Here is an 18,338-nt window from a genome sequence, read left to right as displayed (position 1 = left end):
CAATATAAAGGGTGCCCTATAGGGAAAAGCTAGGGTGAATAAAACCTTTCTCCAGTAGCTCCTTAATTTGATCCTTTAATTCTTTTATCTTGACTAGTGCTAGTCGATATTGTGCCTTTGAAATTGGCACCGTACATGGAATAAGCTCAATAGAAAACTCCACCTCTATCTCGGGAGGAGGACCATAAACATCGTCGAGGAAAACATTTGAAAATTTCCTTACAACTTCCACATCCTTTAATGGTGGGCGACCTATAACTGGGGTCGAATTAACACTCATTAAGAATGCCTGGTAGCCTTTAATCATGACGTTCCTGACCTGCATGCAAGATATCACCCGCAGTGAATGCTGGCTTCGATCTAGCTCAAACACAAATTGCTCCATTCCTATCAGCTGGGCCAAAATTAATCTCTTCTAAAAATCAATTAATACCTAGTTTGTCGTCAGCCAGTTGATACTAAGAATGATATCGAATTCTGGCATTAGTAACACAATAAGATCAACATGCACCATATGACCTTGCAGTTCGAGATCAATACCCCTAACCATCCCAATGGCCAACAGCTCTTCCCCAACGGGACTGTCACTGCGTAACTCACATCCAACCCCACACTAACAAAGGTATCTGATATAAAAGAATGAATAGCCCCTAAATCTAGCAAGGCCTTGGTGGCTACTCCTGCTATATAGATCCTTCTTGTAGCAGTTAAAGATATCACTCAATGTCAAAAATTCCTATAATTACTATATTATCCCCGACAGTTCTCCCAAACTTACTTAGAAAAGAAAATTTTGAAACTACTAAGACATTTTATGATCAAAGGTTTGGTTACGAACATTAAGGTCCTAAATTTAAAGATTAATTATTCCATAATCGAAAATTAGCTTTTATAATGTCATTCGGAACTAAGGGTAAAAGACATTCTGGCATGCAATCTTAGTTTTTTTTTTTTTGCTGACAGTATAAGAAAGATATGAAATTTAAAGTTTACTTGTGATCCGGTGGTAAGGACGGGGGACCCTCGCTGGCGGAAAGTCAACGACATGTGGAGGTCAAAGAGATTCAACCTTGAGACCCGATCAACCGGACTGAGAAGGCCGACCAACTACCCAACCGACTGGACTGAGATGGCCGACCGGCCGGGAATCCCCCGTGGAATGAAAGACAACCTGACTAGGGGTCGGGTTTCCGGTGCTCAAGGTAAAAAGGTTTCATGGCCGAGCGGGTTGTCCGTTCGGCCGGGGCACAAGGCAACAAAGACAGGCAGGAGCGATCTCATCCGAGCATACGGCCGAGACAGAAGTGATATGCCCGCCGAGCGGCTGAACCGCTCGGCCCTGGAACAGACAGGAAGTGCAAGAGGGCAAAGGAGACAGGGATAACATCATCCTCGAGACGTCTGCCGCTGACAGGCAGCATGGTTGGCGGCGGAGCCGTACACAGGATCATACGGTGGAAGCTTCCACCGTCACATCCGGGATATGCTCGGACGATTGCAGAATAGCGCCAGAGGTACTTTTTTGACAGAGGCTCGTTAAGGTATGTTTGGGGAAGCGTGCATGCATAGAGAAGCGTGCCCGCGTCTCCCCGGGGTCCTATATAAGGACCCCCAGACGTCGACGAATGTATGCGCAATCTTCACTGTAGCCACAGTTACGCTGCCTCTCTCGTTTCTTGTTGCCTGACTTGAGCGTCGGAGGGTCTTCGCCGGGAAACCCCTCCCAGCTCGGCTTCTTTACAGGTTTGCTGGAGATCTACACCACCAGTCGGAGACAGCGGAGCGTACCATGTCCCCAGCGTCCGTCGACTCAGTGCTTGGACAGGATCAACTTGCAATAAGGGTAATATTTGGATTAGCCTTTGCTTGCATCACACATATTCTCCCCTGTGTGGGTAGTTTATTTTGGAGGCACTCCTTCATCATATGTCAAGTAGACCAACATTTGTAGCACTAGCTCGATCCCTTCATGCAAACTCCCGGGTGTTTGCGCTGACACTTAGGGCACACTAAAAAATCATTAGGCTTTGGACCACTTGCTTATGAGGTTGTTTCCTCTGGCCCTTCTGTGGCCCAATATTTTTCTTCTTGTTTTGCTACTGAGGCTACTAATAAGTCATCAGGTATGGTCTCTTGCTCTATCTATCGATCTCAATATCCTTTTGATCCTGCTTCGCCCTCAAGGCCCTAGTCATGACCTCAACAAAACCTTTAGTGTTGGCCACCCTTACATCACAGCATAAGATAGGTCGTAAGCCATAAATGAAGTGTCTCAGTTTCTCTTTAGAATTATTAGCTATCAAGGCCACGAAATGACATCCCCGTTCAAATTTCCTAACAAACTCAGCTATGCATCTATTGCCCTATCTTAACGTCATAAACTCTCAAGTCAACCTTGAACATTTATCTTCAGTGAAGTACTTGTTGGTGTAATTGACCTAAGTTTTATCAGTACGATCATGATTTTGATGTGTGTGTCAAAGAGTTTAAGTTAGACTTTCACATTGGTTTGATATGTGTGTTTGAGTCATGCAGGACTCGGTGAAACACACATGAGGAGCTTGGTGAGACTAAGATTGGGAAGCTCATCCTAGGGCTTGGGTCCTTGAGATGGTGAAGGATGATGTGGAAGACATCCGAGGGACCACCGGACGAGGAGAAATGGAGTTGAGCCGAGGGAAGCGGACTTCAAGGCAACGTGAAGGATGGCACGGAGAAGAGCAGTGGGCTCGGGTGCATTTGAGGGACGAAGGCCGAGGAAGAGGGCTTCAAGAGCAACTCCAGAGAGGATGAGTATGAGTGTGTAATCAAGAAGAGCCGACTGATGGAAGTTGTAGTCGACTACTCCCAATAATGACCAGTCAACTGGTACTTTCACTAGTCGATTGGTAAGTGACTTTTAGTGACTGTTGGCAGAAACCCTGATTTTACCAAGTAGCCATTGACTGTCCAATGGTTGCACCAGTTGACTGATGGAAGTACCAGTCGACTGGTGCACAGAAAATGAGTTATCTTGTGATCAACTCTTTCCTCACTATATATTGGAAGCTATGGGCATTGAAGGAGGTTACTGATGTTGTTGAAACACTCCTAGTCTTGACCTCCAAGCTTCCAAAGCCTAATACTCTTTTTCCAATTCCTATTCTCAATCTTGTAAAAAAGAAAAGTGTCTTGTGAGAGGTTGTACTCCACTAAGAAGGAGTAAGCTTTAGCCGGAGATTACCGGAGACTAATCCACTGAATGATTAAGGGTTCATCTACCTTAAGGACAAGCCGTGGAGTGGGAGCAAATAATCTTCGAACCACGTAAAAGGAATTGTGTTAGAGTTTGGTATTCTTTCTTTACATTGCTTTTATTGGTTTCATTAGTTAGTTATATTTCCACTTGCACACTAACCTTATAGAGAAGAATTCAAGTTGCGAGTGACCTATTCTATTCACCCCCCTTCTTGCCGATCACAAGATCCCCAATAAGTGGTATCAGAGCAAGGACGTCGTTCAATGGACTAATCGCCAGAAGAGCAACATCATCAAATGGTCGGCTCACATATTCAACCACCCAAATTTAAAGGAGATTTCTCTTGGTGAAAAAAGAGAATAGAGGTATTCTTTGATACTGACTTTGATATTATGCTAATCATGAGAAGTGGTTTTGAAGCGCCAAAGGATGAATGCAATAAGACAATTGACATAACAAGATGGACCAAGAAGCAAAAGGAAGAACATTTAGTAAATTCAAAAGCCATCACCTACTAAATTTTCTTCCCCAATAAGTGGTGGCTAGGATTGGAAATTATATAAGCGGCAAGGACTTGTGGGAGAAACTAGTAGAGCTTCATGAATGAACTTCGGAAGCAAAATTGGTAAAGAGAGACATTCTCCGATCTCAACTCAACAACATCAAGCTTGAGAAAGGAGAAAAAGTATCAATGTTACATTCTAGAATTAAGAAAATTATTAATGGACTAATAAGTGTAGGTGAGACACTCTCAAATCGAGACATGATGATGAAAGCCCTAAATGCCTTCCTAAGAACCACGACATGGATGTCCATTGTAGATGCATTCTACATTTCAAAAGACCTAGAGAAATCTTCTCTAGATGAATTTTTCTCAATAATGAAGCTCTATGAGACTCGGATTGAAGGATTAGATGGAGAAGACCATAGATCAAGAGGAGTAGCCCTTATGGCAAACAAGGAAAAGGGTAAGAAGAAGAAGTCTTCATCCCCACCATCCTCTGACTCCGTAGAATCAAGTGCCTCAATGGATAATGATCAAGAGGTATATATGGTAAGGAAGATAAGAAACACATTTAAAACTTTTTCTTCTAACAAATCTCATGCTAGGAAAAATTCAAGAAACAAGAGTAGAACAAGGATGGTCATTTGCTACAATTGCCAAGGAGAAGGACACATGAGAGATGAATGCTCCCTCTTGAAGAAGAAAGAAGAAAAGAAGAAGGAAGAGAAAAAGAAGTCAAAAGAAAAAGGAAAGAAGGTCAAAAACCTAAAAGCAACATGGGATAATCCATCGTCATCGGAGGAAGAAGAACACTATGTGTTCCATTTTTCTCTAATGAAAATTGATGATGTAGCTTCCACCTCATCCGAAAATGAAGAGGGAAAGAGTTCAAGTGAAGATAAAGAAGGGAGCTCAAGTGAAGGGGGAGGTCAAACATTGGATTCAGACGTCTCGGTAAGTGAGGTATACAATCTTTCTCCTCATGTTTTAATTAAAATTATTAAAAGTATAAATGAAGATTTGTTCAAGGCAAAAAGAAAAAATAAGTTTTTGAAAAATGATATTATTTGCCTTGAAGAACAATTAGAATCCATGTGTTCTAAGGACAATAATATGCATGCTTCTTCTACTAATTCAAATGATTTATGTCTAGAAGAGAAACATAGGAAATTAAGGAAAAAGGTAGAATACCTTAGCAAAACCCTTGAAAAATTTAAAATTGGCTCTAAAACCCTAAACATGATTATTGGGAGCCAAAGTGCAAGTTTCAACAAAAAGAGTTTAGGATATAATAAATCCAACAATGAAAAATCCTATCATTATATAATTGCTAGGGGATAATCAAAGATAAAAACCATAGATAAGAAATGGATTCCTAAGGAATACTTGGTTAATCCAATTAGGAAGAACCTCTATTAGGTACTAAAATCAATCCTCAAGGGTTAAAATTTTTTTGGGATAAGTCAACCATGGAAGTCATAATTCCAATATTCTTCTATGTGGTTGACTTGAGACCTTAAGAGAGAGCACTTAACCTTGAATATAACCTCATGAAGGCTAAGTAGAGGTTACCTTCATTTCATCTCACAATGAGTTACTTTATCATTTCAAACATAGATGTGAGATACTAAGATAATACCAATAATTCACTTGTGCTTATGGCATTTTGATGAATTACGAAATGTGTCAAAATAGTGATCATAAGCCAACTATGGGGAAAACAAATGTTTAATTAATGAGCATCTTCCCCATAGATCATAGTTGGATATTTCACATATTTTGAAAATAATTCTATGTCTTATTTACTATGGTATATTTATTTTAAAATATATGAATTCAAAATAAGGTTTTAAAGTGATACAAATTTAAGTTATTTTCAAGATTTTTGAGTTTTTATCAAAACTTTAAAAAATATAATGAATTTTTATGAATACATGTTTTTTCTAATTAAATGACATTATAAGAAATAAGTGTTCAAAATTTTATGATTTTTAAATTTTTTTAAAAATTTTTATGTATTTCTAAAGTTGGCTTCAGAAGGTTAAAATTTGAATTGACTTTGTGCCAGTCGACTGCAACAGTTATCAGTCGACTGGTACATGATTTCCAGCACTTTCAGAGCTAGTCTTGGTTAACTTAGTCCAAAATTTGATACAATGGTATGTGTAATTGTTTGATACAATCGTTTTGATGGTGTCAAAGGGGGAGAAATGGGAAAGTTCAAGTTAGAAACTTAATTCTCCATATTTGTGCAAAACTTGAAAATTAAGGTTGAGAGCATATGTTAAGGGGGAGTTTGGATTTACACTTCATGTTTACATATTGCTTATAATTTTCAAGTTGTTATTATTTGTGCCTAACTTAAACATATTGCCACACATCAAAAGGGGGAGATTGTTGGTGCAATCGACCTAAGTTTGATCGATACGATCATGGTTTTGATATGTGTGTCAAAGAGTTTAAGTTAGGCTTTTACATTGGTTTGAAATGTGTATTTGAGTCATGCAGGACTCAGTGAAACACACATGAGGAGCTTGGTGCGGCTAAGCTTGGAAAGCTCATCTTAGGGCTCGGGTCTTTAAGATGGTGAAGGATGATGTAGAAGACATCTGAGGGACCGTCGGACAAGGAGAAATAGAGTTGAGCCAAGGGAAGTGGACTTCAAGGCAACGTGAAGGATGTCACAGAGAGGAGCCGCGGGCTCGGGTGCATTTGAGGGACAAAGGCCGAGGAAGAGGGCTTCAAGAGCAACTCCGGAGAGAATGAGTATGAGTGTGTAATCAAAACCAGCCGACTGATGGAAGTTGCAGTCGACTCGAACAGAAGTATTCTGCTCGCTCAGTCAATAATGACCAGTCGATTGGTACTTTCACTAGTCGATTGGTAAGTGACTGTTGGCAGAAACCTTGATTTTACCAAGTAGTCATTACGGTTGCACCAGTTGATTGATGGAAGTGCCAGTCGACTGGTGCGCAGAAAATGAGTTGTCTTGTGATTAACTTTTTCCTCACTATATATTGGAATCTTGGGGCATTGAAGGAGGTTACTGATCTTGTTGAAACACTCCTAGTCTTGGCCTCCAAGCTTCCAAAGCCTAACACTTTTTTTCCAATTCCTATTCTCAATCTTGTAAAGAAGAATAGTGTCTTGTGAGAGGTTATACTCCACCAAGGAGTAAGCTTTAGCCAGAGATTGCCGGGGACTAGTCCATCGAAGGATTAAGAGTTCGTCCGCCTTAAGGACAAGCCGTGGAGTAAGAACAAGTAATCTCCAAACCACATAAAAGGAATTGTGTTAGCGTTTGGTATTCTTTCTCTACATTGCTTTTATTGTTTTCATTAGTTAGTTGTATTTTCACTTGCGCACTAATCTTGTAGAGAAGAAATCAAGTTGAGGGTGACGTAGCTTATTCAACTCCCCTTCTATCCGGCCACAAGATCCCCAACAGTACTTAGAGTAGAATACCTTCTTGAAACCCTCCCAAGAAAGGGTACTTAGATCTACAGATACGGATGCTTCTTCCCACCATAACAGAGCATCATCCTTCAGAAGATAAGTAGCACACCTCACACTATCTGTGTCCTCTGACACGATGAATCAGAAGATGACTTCAATGAACTTGATCCAGTTCTCTTCCTTCATAGGATCAATAGTTCTAGTGAAGTATTTTGGATCCATCTTACGGAAGTTCTCATATATCACTTCCGATTTGGTGCTACGGCTCAACTCCGCATCATGCCCGATAAACTGTGTAAAGGACTAATTCATCCCTGTAAATACCTATTCGTGACTAACTAGAGGCGGTGGAAGCGGAGGTGGTGGAGATGGTGCCTCACTCCACCTCTCTTCCTCACGGTGCTCTGGGTTCCTACGGGCGTAATGTCTCGGAGGCATATCTGTATACAGTCTAAAACATCACATAACCAACATAGGTTTAAATCTATCCTACTTAAATAAATACTACATCAATTCCCTAACTTAGCATTCATACAAACATTTAACTGTTGGCATATAGAATACTAAGCATTAAAACCCACAGACTTGAGGCTTGACTTTTTGAGCTTCTTGAAACCGGTAGCAAACACAATCCTTCCAGAAAGCATGCTCTAATACCAACTGAAACGTCTCCTAAGCTATCTTAAACAAGTAGTTTTTTTTTCGGACATCTCGAAAGGAAAGATCTTAAATAAAATTCTAAAATTTATTAAAATAACCCAATGAGTTCTCAAAATAGAAATAAAAGAAGAAAAAAAAAACCACTAGTAGATATCGATGACTTGTAATAAAGTTCCAGAATTTATTCTTCTAAACAAAAGTTAAAAGACAACTAAATGATGCGAAAACATGAACTGGAGGGTCTTCTATGCCACCCTCGTCTCGAGCCTATTCACTAGTCAAAGGCTCCTATCTCATTTGTCTCATCTTCTGTAACAATCAGATCTACGAGTCTAAAAATTCAACACGTTCAAACCTGATATGCATTAATTACTCCCTATAACTATATGTACTAAAGAAGGAACATATTTTAGTTAATTTTATTGTTAACTTCTTGCCCCTCATAAACATATAACTATTTGTAGAGAATAAACATAACTACTTGCTAAGCATAAACATAAAAATAGCTACTTGCAGAGTGCAAACATAAAAATAGCTACTTACATAATTTTTCATAGGGTTTAGTTTTATGTTATTGGTATCATAACCTAATTGTTTGATCAAACTTTGACCATAGTGCAAGGTTGGTAGGAATCTGAACCTCAAAACGAAAACCCCTACCCTTACATAATTTTGGGTAAGCTTCCTGTGCATAAATCCATGGTTCATAATGTTGGAACCCCAAGGTTGTTTTGGTGTGATCAACAAGTTAAGTTAGATCCTGTATTATTTTTAACCTTGTGTCTAAGTGTGCAAGAGCTTAGGAGCACAGGTACTCGAGCGGAAGACGCGGCTAACGAAAAGGACAGCATAGGAAGAGAGTCGACGGGCTCAGTGCGTCCGAAGGACGAGGTGCAACGGAAGAGTACCCCGATAGACGAGAAGGAAGCGTGTGCTGGTTCCGAGTGACGAGAAGTCGGAGCGGAAGATTGCTCGGGGAGCAAGAGACACAGCTAGCGATAAGGTCGACACGGGAGAGAGCCGATAGGCTCGGTGTGACTGAGGGACGAAGACTGCGGATGAGTACGCTGGCAGACGAGAAGGAATCATGCGACGATTCCGAGGGACGAGGAGCCAGAGCGGAAGCCTGCTCGAGAAGACCGGAACTTGGGTTCGGGTGAGCCCTTTTCCGGATGGCCAAGATCACCCAAGCGAGCAGATCTGGAGTTGAAGCCCCGGACCGAGGCGACCAGAGCCAAAGTAGAGGACCCGAACCGAAAAAGTCAACTAGAGTTGACTTTTGGGTCCGGGGCGCCCGGAGCTGACCGGGGCGCCCAGAACGTATCGGGGTGCCTAGAACGTACCGGGGGCGCCTGGACCTTGAAGTTTGACCAGAACAAGTCTTTCACTATCTAGATGTTGGGGGATAAAGTTTTATCCCCCCTACGGCACTCGAAACCCTTCGGAGCACCCCGACCAAGGCTATAAATATAGCCTTGGTCCAGAAGCTTTTCAATGAACTCACGAATTGTAATTCCAACACTTGTGTGCTTTAGTTTAGAGTTAAGCTTCTGTTTCTGCACTTTATTGCTGTACGAGGTTTCTCCGCCTGAAGGAGTATTCTAGTGCTTTCAACTTCCTTGGATTAACAACCACATCGGTTGTAACCAAATAAATATCTTGTGCCTCGTTTTTTATGATTTTAATTATTGCTTTGCTTTATTTATGCAAGTGTTAGCTTAAAGAGTTCGAGAAGGGTGTTCTTGTTTTTATTTTTTAAGGATTACTCAACAACCCCCTTCTAGCCGGCTGCAACGGTCCTACAAGTGGTATCAGAGCCGAGACGCCTCAGAAGGACTAACCGTCGACTGAAGCAACAAATTGATGGCCGAAACTAACGTCTACCCACCTGTATTCGAGGGGGAGTTTGCTGTTTGGAAACAAAAATTCGAGGTATACCTTAACTCAGATTTTGGTATTTCTTTAATAATGAAATTTGGTAATGAAGAACCGAAGAACGTGTACGGAGAAGAAATCGATAAATGTCTCTAAACCCACAAGCAACGTAACGAGTATATGGCAAACGGTCAGGCAGAATTTCATCTTCTAACCGTATTACCAGATGAAGATCTCGACAGAATCAGAGAATACAAAAGCGCAAAAGAACTTTGGGAAAAGTTCTTGAAGATTCATGAAGAATCAGAAGAAGTCAAAACTGAGACCAAGGAAATTGCCGAAACAGCAATCATAGCGGAAGACCCACCTAAAGATGAAGAAAGCTCATCTGAGATGAGCATCGAGAAAGGGGGAGAGTCTTCAGAAAAAAGCAATTAAACAAGGGGAGAATCAACAGCTGATAAGGTAAGTCAGGTATGGTCTCCACTTTCTAAACAATTAGTTAAATCAATCGAAATGTTGCCGAAAGAATTTTGCGAATTAAAAATTAAATCATCAAAAGAGTTTTTCGGATTAGAAAATCTTCTATCGAATAAATTTTGCAAATTATGAAATATTTTTTCGAACGAATTTTGCAAATTAGAGATATTATCAAAAGAGTTTTTCGGATTAGAAAATCCATTATCAACAGATTTTTGCAAATTAAAATTTATGTTGTCAAAATATTTTTGCAAATTACAAAATATTCTGTCGAACGAATTTTGCAAATTAGAAATATTGTCGAAAAATTTTATCAAGTTAGAACTTATATTATTAAAATATTTTTGTGAATTAGAAATTCAAAATATAACAAAAAATATTAAGTTAAAAGAAATAGCTTGTCGATTAAAGAATCTTGACAAACTAATAATAAAAATTAACATGATACAATTTTTTGCATATTTAATATTAGTCGCTTTAAATCTGAAAAAGTATGATTTGAGAAATTATAATAAATTAAAATGGAAATTTAAAACTTTCTGATAAAAGCATTAGAATTAAAATAATAATAATAATAATAAATGCTTAGAAAGTTTTTTTTATTCTTTTCTGCTCTCAAATTTTTTTAAAAAAATTTTCTTGCATAAAGTTTTTGACTTAGAAAGTTCTTAATTCTTGATGACGAAAACTTAGAAATTTTTCAAAAAGTTATGTTTGATTTAGAAATTTTCCTTGATTTAGAAAATTTTTTCAGAAAATCATTGAAATAGATTTTTATTTTTCTAAGTGTCAACCCTTAGATTTTTCTTGCAACCCTAATTTTTTATGTGATCAAAGGAGGAGAAGAAAAAGTATAAGTCTAGGGGAGGTAGAAATTGAAAATTTTTGAAATTTAATTTTTCTGTCTTGTTGCACGTTATTGCAATTGAAAATTAATTTTTTTTTTTGAAATTTAATTTTTCTATCTTTTTGTACTTAAATTGCAAATTAAGTTAGTTTTATTTTATGTCTATTTTGACCCTAGCTTAACTTGGGTTGCTCACATCAAAAAGGGGGAGATTATTGGAACCCCAAGGTTGTTTTGGTGTGATCAACAAATTAAGTTAGGTCCTGTGTTGTTTTTAACTTTGTGTTTAAGTGTGCAGGAGCTTAAGAGCACAGGTACTCGAGCGGAAGACGTGGCTAGCGAGAAGGACAGCACGGGGAGAGAGCCGACGGGCTCGGTGCGTCTGAGGGACGAGGTGCCGCGGAAGAGTACCCCGGTGGACGAGAAGGAAGCGTGCGCTGGTTCCGAGGGACGAGAAGCCGGAGTGGAAGATTGCTCGGGGAGCAAGAGACGCAGCTAGCGAGAAGGTCGGCACGGGAGAGAGCCGACGGGCTAGGTGCAACTAAGGGACGAAGACTGCGGATGAGTACACTGGCGGACGAGAAGGAATCATGCGACGATTCCGAGGGACAAGGAGCCGGAGCGGAAGTCTGCTCGAGAAGACTGGAACTTGGGTTTGGGTGAGCCCTTTTCTGGATGGCCAAGATCACTCAAGCGAGCAAATCCGGAGTTAAAGACCCGGACTGAGGCAACCAGAGCCAGAGCAGAGGACCCGGACCGAAAAAGTTAACTAGAGTTGACTTTTGGGTCCGGGGCGCCCAGAGCTGACCGGGGCACCCGGACTTCTCCGGGGCACCCGGAACGTACCGGGGCTCCCGGACCTTGAAGTTTGACCAGAACGAGTCTTTCGCTATCTGGACGTTGGGGGATAAAGTTTTATCCCCCCAAGGCGCCCGAAACCCTTCGGGGCGCCCCGACCAAGGCTATAAATATAGCCTTGGTCCAGAAGCTTTTCAACGAACTCACGAATTGTAATTCCAACACTTTTGTGCTTTAGTTTAGAGTTAAGCTTCTGTTTCTGCGCTTCATTGTTGTACGAGGCTTCTCCGCCTGAAGGAGTATTCTAGTGCTTTCAACTTCCTTGGATTAACAACCACATCGGTTGTAACTAAGTAAATCTCTTGTGCCTCGTTCTTTATGATTTTAATTATTACTTTGCTTTATTTATGCAAGTGTTAGCTTAAAGAGTTCGAGAAGCGTGTTCCTGTTTTTGTTTTTTAGAGGACTACTCAACAATCCCCTTCTAACCGGCCGCAACGGTCCTACACATAACTCAACCCAAAATAAAATTTAGCAAGCTCCCCGATTTATAACTCAACCCATAAATGAAATTGGTAAGCTTCCCAGGCGTAGGTTCCCGGTTCATAACTCAACCCATAAAGAAATTGGTAAGCTCCCTGGGCATAGGCCCCCAGTTCATAACTCCACCTATACATGAACATAAATGGATGTAAACGAGCTGAACCGAGCTGAATAATATTAAGCTTGAGCTCGGCTAGTTTAAGTTATATTCGGGCTTGAGCTCAGCTTGTTTTGGAATTACTAAGCTCGAGAATAGTTTGAGCTCGGTTTGTTATTAGCTCAATTATCATAGTTAACGAGCCTAACTCATTAAGCAAGCTCAAGCTCATTTTGGGCTCATTTTAGAGCTCATTTTTAGGCTCGTTTGAAGACTCATTTTGCATGCTTGTTAAGCGAGCTTGAAAACTCATTTGAATAAATATTCAGCAAACCTAACAACTAAAATAATATAAACTCAACACATCATTGAACATCCCAAACTACTACATTAAACTTCCAAACTCAACACACCATTGAACATGTTAACCAACCCATTAATCGAGCCGAGCTCGAGCCTGAGTTCACAAGTTTATAAACGAACATGTTCTCGAGCCCTTTAAACAAGTCAAGCTCAAACTCAAGTTCACGAGCCTATAAACAAACATGTTCTCAAGACCTTTAAACGAGCCTAGCTCGAGCCCTTAAACGAGCCGAGCTCGAGCCCTTTAAATGAGCCAAGCTCGAGCCCTTTAAACGAGCCGAGCGTGAGCCCGAGCTCGCGAGTCTATAAACGAACATGTTTGTGAGCTCACGGTCGAATATTCTTAAGCTCAAGCTCGGCTTGATAAAATCGTTGAGCTCAAAATCAAGCTCGAGCTCGGCTCGATAAGCTATGAACATAGTCTTGCTACCCATGGCTTGCCTTTAGATTAATTATTTACTAAAATTCATTTATTCACACTTGCCATATTATCATAAACAAAGCGCAACATGCATAATAAAAAAAATCCGAAAGCCCCAAAGGAGTCCAAATCAAAATCTAAAATAAAATAAACATGGTAGCTATAACTATAAGGTGCATAGGTGGATACATCACACATGTTACAAAATCTAAATATCCCTAAAAGTCCAAACCTAAATCCAAATTAAAGAAACATGATAGCTATCTTCTAATAACATTAAGGTGCATAAATAGATAAATCACACATGTTACAAAATCCGAAAGCTCCAAAGGAGTCCAAATCGAAATCTAATATAAAAAAAACATGGTAGCTATAACATTAATGTTCATAGATAGATAAATCACACATGTTACAAAATCCGAAAGCCCCAAAGGAGTCTAAACCGAAATCTAAAAGAAACATGGTAACTATAACATTAAGGTACATAGATGGATAACTCACACATGTTACAAAAATCCAAAAGCCTCAAAGGAGTCCAATCGAAATCTAAAATAAAGACACGTAGCTATAACTAAAAGGTGCACTGGTGGATAAATCACACATGTTACAAATATCGGAACAAAACTCAACTAGAATACCATAAATCGTCAAGAAATCCTTGCATATCATAACTAATATGGAACGATAATTACCTAGATGATTTTCCACTCCTAAACATCAGTTTCACACATTATATGTGTTGGAACCCCAAGGTGTTTTGATGTGATCAAACAAGCTAAGTTAGGTCCTGCGTTTGTTTAACCCTTGTGTCTAAGTGTGCAGGAGCTTAGGAACACAGGAAGTCGAGCGGAAGACGCGGCTAGCGAGAAGGACGGTACAGGGAGAGAGCCGACGGGCTCGGTGCGTCCGAGGGACGAGGTGACCGCGGAAGAATACACCGGTGGACGAGAAGAACGTGCGCGGCGTTCGAGGGACGAGAAACCGGGAAGGAAGGCTGCTCGAGGAGAAGGCCGGAACATGAGTTCGGGTGAGCCCTATTCCAAATGGCCGAGATCACCCAAGCTAGTGGAGCCGGAACAGAAAACCCGGACCGAGACGAGCTGAACCGAACCGGAGCGACCGGACGGAAAAAGTCAACCAGAGTTGACTTTTGGGGTCCGGGGCGCCCAGAGATGACTTTTTGACCAGGATCGAGATTTGACTCGATCCGACCGTTGGGGGATAAAATTTATCCCCCCAGGACGCTCGGAACCCCTTCAAGGCGCCCCGACCAGTGCTATAAATATAGCACTGATCTGCACAGCTTATTCAACGAACTTGTAATCAATTCTTTCTGTGCTTTCAATTCTGTTCTTTTCATTTGTGCTGTCAACGTTGTAAAGAGGCTACTCCGCCCAGAGGAGAATCAGATAGTGCGCTTACATTCCTTGGATTAGCAATCCCCTGATTGCAAATCAAGTAAAACTCTGGTGTCTGCTTTTCTTTACTTAGTCTCTTTTATTTATTTATTACAAGTGTTCATTATATAGTTGAAATCCGAGAAAGGTTCGAGTTTTATTTTGTAGGGCAATTCACCCCTCCCCTCTTGCCGGCCTCCAAAGGGACCAATAAGTAGTATCAGAGCCAAGCCGCTTCAGGAGGACTAACCGCCGATCGAAGCAACAAGATGGCCGGACCAAGTATCGTCCCACCAAAATTCGAGGGGAACTTCGCAGACTGGAAGCGTCGTATGGAGGTATTCCTAAAAATAGATTTTGAAATTCGGTTTATTATGAAATATGGTTTTGTAGCTCCAATAGATAAAGATGGAAAAGAAAAAGAAGAGAGCGATTGGACAAAGAAGGAGCAGAATGAGTCGGTAGCAAACAGCCGTACGAAACACCACCTCAAGAGGTCAACCGCATCGGAAACTATTTATCTGCTAAAGAACTTTGGGAGAAGTTCTTGGAACTCCACGAAGACACGTCCGAAGCAAAGCTCGCTAGAAGGGACATCCTCCGTAACAAACTGATGAACATCCGTTTGGAGAAAGGTGAGAAAGTAGCCGGTTTACATGCAAAGGTAAAAGAACTAGTTACTGGTCTCGAAAACCTTGGTGAAAAGGTAACAAACCGGGATACTATTCGCTACGCGCTCAATGCGTTTCCAAGAACTCCGGAATGGACATCAATCGTCGATGCTTACTACATCTCAAAAGACCTAGAGGTAAGTACTTTAGAAGAGTTGTTTTCTACCCTTGAATTACACGAAACTAGATATGCAGAGATATCAAAGGACACAACCCAGACTATGGCGCTGAACGCAACCAACAAGGATGAACCCAAATCAGACTCCGAAGACGATCAAGAAGCGTGCATGGTAAGAAACTTTAAAAAGTTTTTTAGATCTAATAAATTTAAAATGCAGAATAAAAAGAATCAAAAAGGTAGAAGAAAGGTACGGTGCTACCAGTGTCAGAAGGAGGGACACCTAAGGGAAGACTGCCCAGAACTCAAGAAGGTTAAAATGAAGACACCCAAGAAACACAACCTAAAAGCAACTTGGGATGACACTTCTTCATCTGAATCAGAAGCTCAAGAATATGCGGGGATTGCACTAATGGCAAGCCACGAAGGACAAAGTACATCAGAACCCAGCATCGATGAAGGGGGAGCGACCTCAGATGGAAGTAGCGAAGCAGGGGGAGATTCAGGCTTCAAGTCTGATATGGTAAGTGAGGTATGCCTCTTACCCCCTGATGAACTTTACTTTGGTATCAAAGCTATGACTAAATCCATGTATAAATTAGAAAATAAAAATGCCAAATTAGAAAATAAAATTTTAGAAACAAAGAGAATTTTGGCAAAATCATGTCTTATAGAGGATTTTGAAAAATTGAAAATTGAAAATGAAAAACTAAAAGAAGAAATAGAAAGATTGAAAAAATCTAATGGTTCAAATATTTCTACTTTTAGAAATTATGGAGGTTTAAATTGGTATTATAGATTTCATCAAAATCAAATTAGAAATATATCAAAAATCTATATACCTAGGAAATATTTGGTTAATCCTGTAGGTAGGAACCTCTATTGGGTTCCAAAAACCTATTTAATTTAAAATTAAAAATTAGACTTAGCATTTTCAGCAAGGAAATTAAACAACTAATTTCTTTATGAGGCTTTGTCTAAGGAAGTGGTTGTTGCTCCAATAACCAAGAAGGCCTAGTGCCTCGCCACGACCTGGAAGCCAAGTATCGAAATGAAAAGTTTAATTGACTAACTGAAAAAGCATTAATTTAAATTACTTGATGCTTTAAAAGAGTTATTCAATTTGTGTTAGAAAATATTTTTTTAAAATTTTTTATTATCTTAGAAATTTTTATGAAAATTGACTTAGAAAATTTTTAAGTTATCTTAGAATTTTTTTTATGATAATATTGCCTAATAATTTTTTAAAATTGACTCAGAATTGTTTCTTATGAATATTAACTTAGAATTTTTTTTAATTAATTAGAAAATTTTTTTGGGGATGCTGAGATAAGTTTCAAACTTAAATTTTTTTTAACACTTATGATTGTTTTATCTGAAAAATGTTTTACTTAAATATTTTTTTTCGAAAGAAAAATTCTGAAGAGTGTCTTTAAATTGAATTTTACTTAGACATTATTAAATATTTTACACTTAAAGTTTTTGTTTGAATTTACCTTAGACTTATTTATAACCCCAATTTTTATGTGATCAAAGGGGGAGAAGTATGTGAAGTCTAGGGGGAGGTACTATAATTTTTCAATTGAAAAATATTTAGCCTTACTGGAATATAAATCGTTTTTATTGCATATGGTTACCCTAACTTAACTTGAGTTGCTCACATCAAAAAGGGGGAGATTGTTGGAACCCCAAGGTGTTTTGATGTGATCAAACAAGCTAAGTTAGGTCATGCGTTTGTTTAACCCTTGTGTCTAAGTGTGCAGGAGCTTAGGAACACAGGAAGTCGAGCGGAAGACGCGGCTAGCGAGAAGGACGACACGGGGAGAGAGCCGACGGGCTCGGTGCATCCGAGGGATGAGGTGACCGCGGAAGAGTACACCGGTGGACGAGAAGAACGTGCACGGCGTTCGAGGGACGAGAAACCGGGAAGGAAGGCTGCTCGAGGAGAAGGCCGGAACATGGGTTCGGGTGAGCCCTATTCCGGATGACCGAGATCACCCAAGCTAGTGGAGCAGGAACAGAAAACCCGGACCGAGACGAGCTGAACCGAAGCGGAACGACCGGACGGAAAAAGTCAACCAGAGTTGACTTTTGGGGTCCGGGGCGCCCGGAACCCTTCCGGGCGCCCGGAGATGACTTTTTGACCAGGATCGAGATTTGACTCGATCCGACCATTGGGGGATAAAGTTTATCCCCCCAGGGCGCCCGGAACCCGTTCAGGGTGCCCTGACCAGTGCTATAAATATAGCACTGATCTGCACAGCTTATTCAATGAACTTGTAATCAATTCTTTCTATGCTTTCAATTCTGTTCTTTTCATTTGTGCTGTCAACGTTGTAAAGAGGCTACTCCGCCCAGAGGAGAATCAGATAGTGCGCTTACATTCCTTGGATTAGCAATCCCCTGATTGCAAACCAAGTAAAACTTGTCTGCTTTTCTTTACTTAGTCTCTTTTATTTATTTATTACAAGTGTTCATTATATAGTTGAAATCCGAGAAAGGTTCGAGTTTTATTTTGTAGGGCAATTCACCCCTCCCCTCTTGTCGGCCTCCAAAGGGACCAACAATATGAACTAATTAACACATCAAAAAGGTATAGAACATGCCTTCACTTCTAAATGCTTGTAGGATTCACCGTCGACGTAATGGGCAAGGTTATGATCAAAGCACGACCTCCTCGTTTGACTCCTTGACACCAAAGCTCCCTCTTCCTCTCCTCCCTTTAGGGCTAGGACTGATGGGACTTAGAGTTAGGGTGGCAGAAATTCAAGGTGGGGTTAAGGCTTAGGGCCAACGGGTGTGTAGGTGAGGAAACCCTAGTTTTTTTTCTCCTCCCAATCCCCTCTATCTGAAAATCACATTCATAGGG

The sequence above is a fragment of the Zingiber officinale genome, chromosome 5A (assembly GCF_018446385.1).
Source record: "Zingiber officinale cultivar Zhangliang chromosome 5A, Zo_v1.1, whole genome shotgun sequence".
NCBI classification, from domain to species: Eukaryota; Viridiplantae; Streptophyta; class Magnoliopsida; order Zingiberales; family Zingiberaceae; genus Zingiber; species Zingiber officinale.
The sequence above is the reverse complement of the archived record's forward strand: the minus strand, read 5'-3'. Positions refer to the sequence as shown.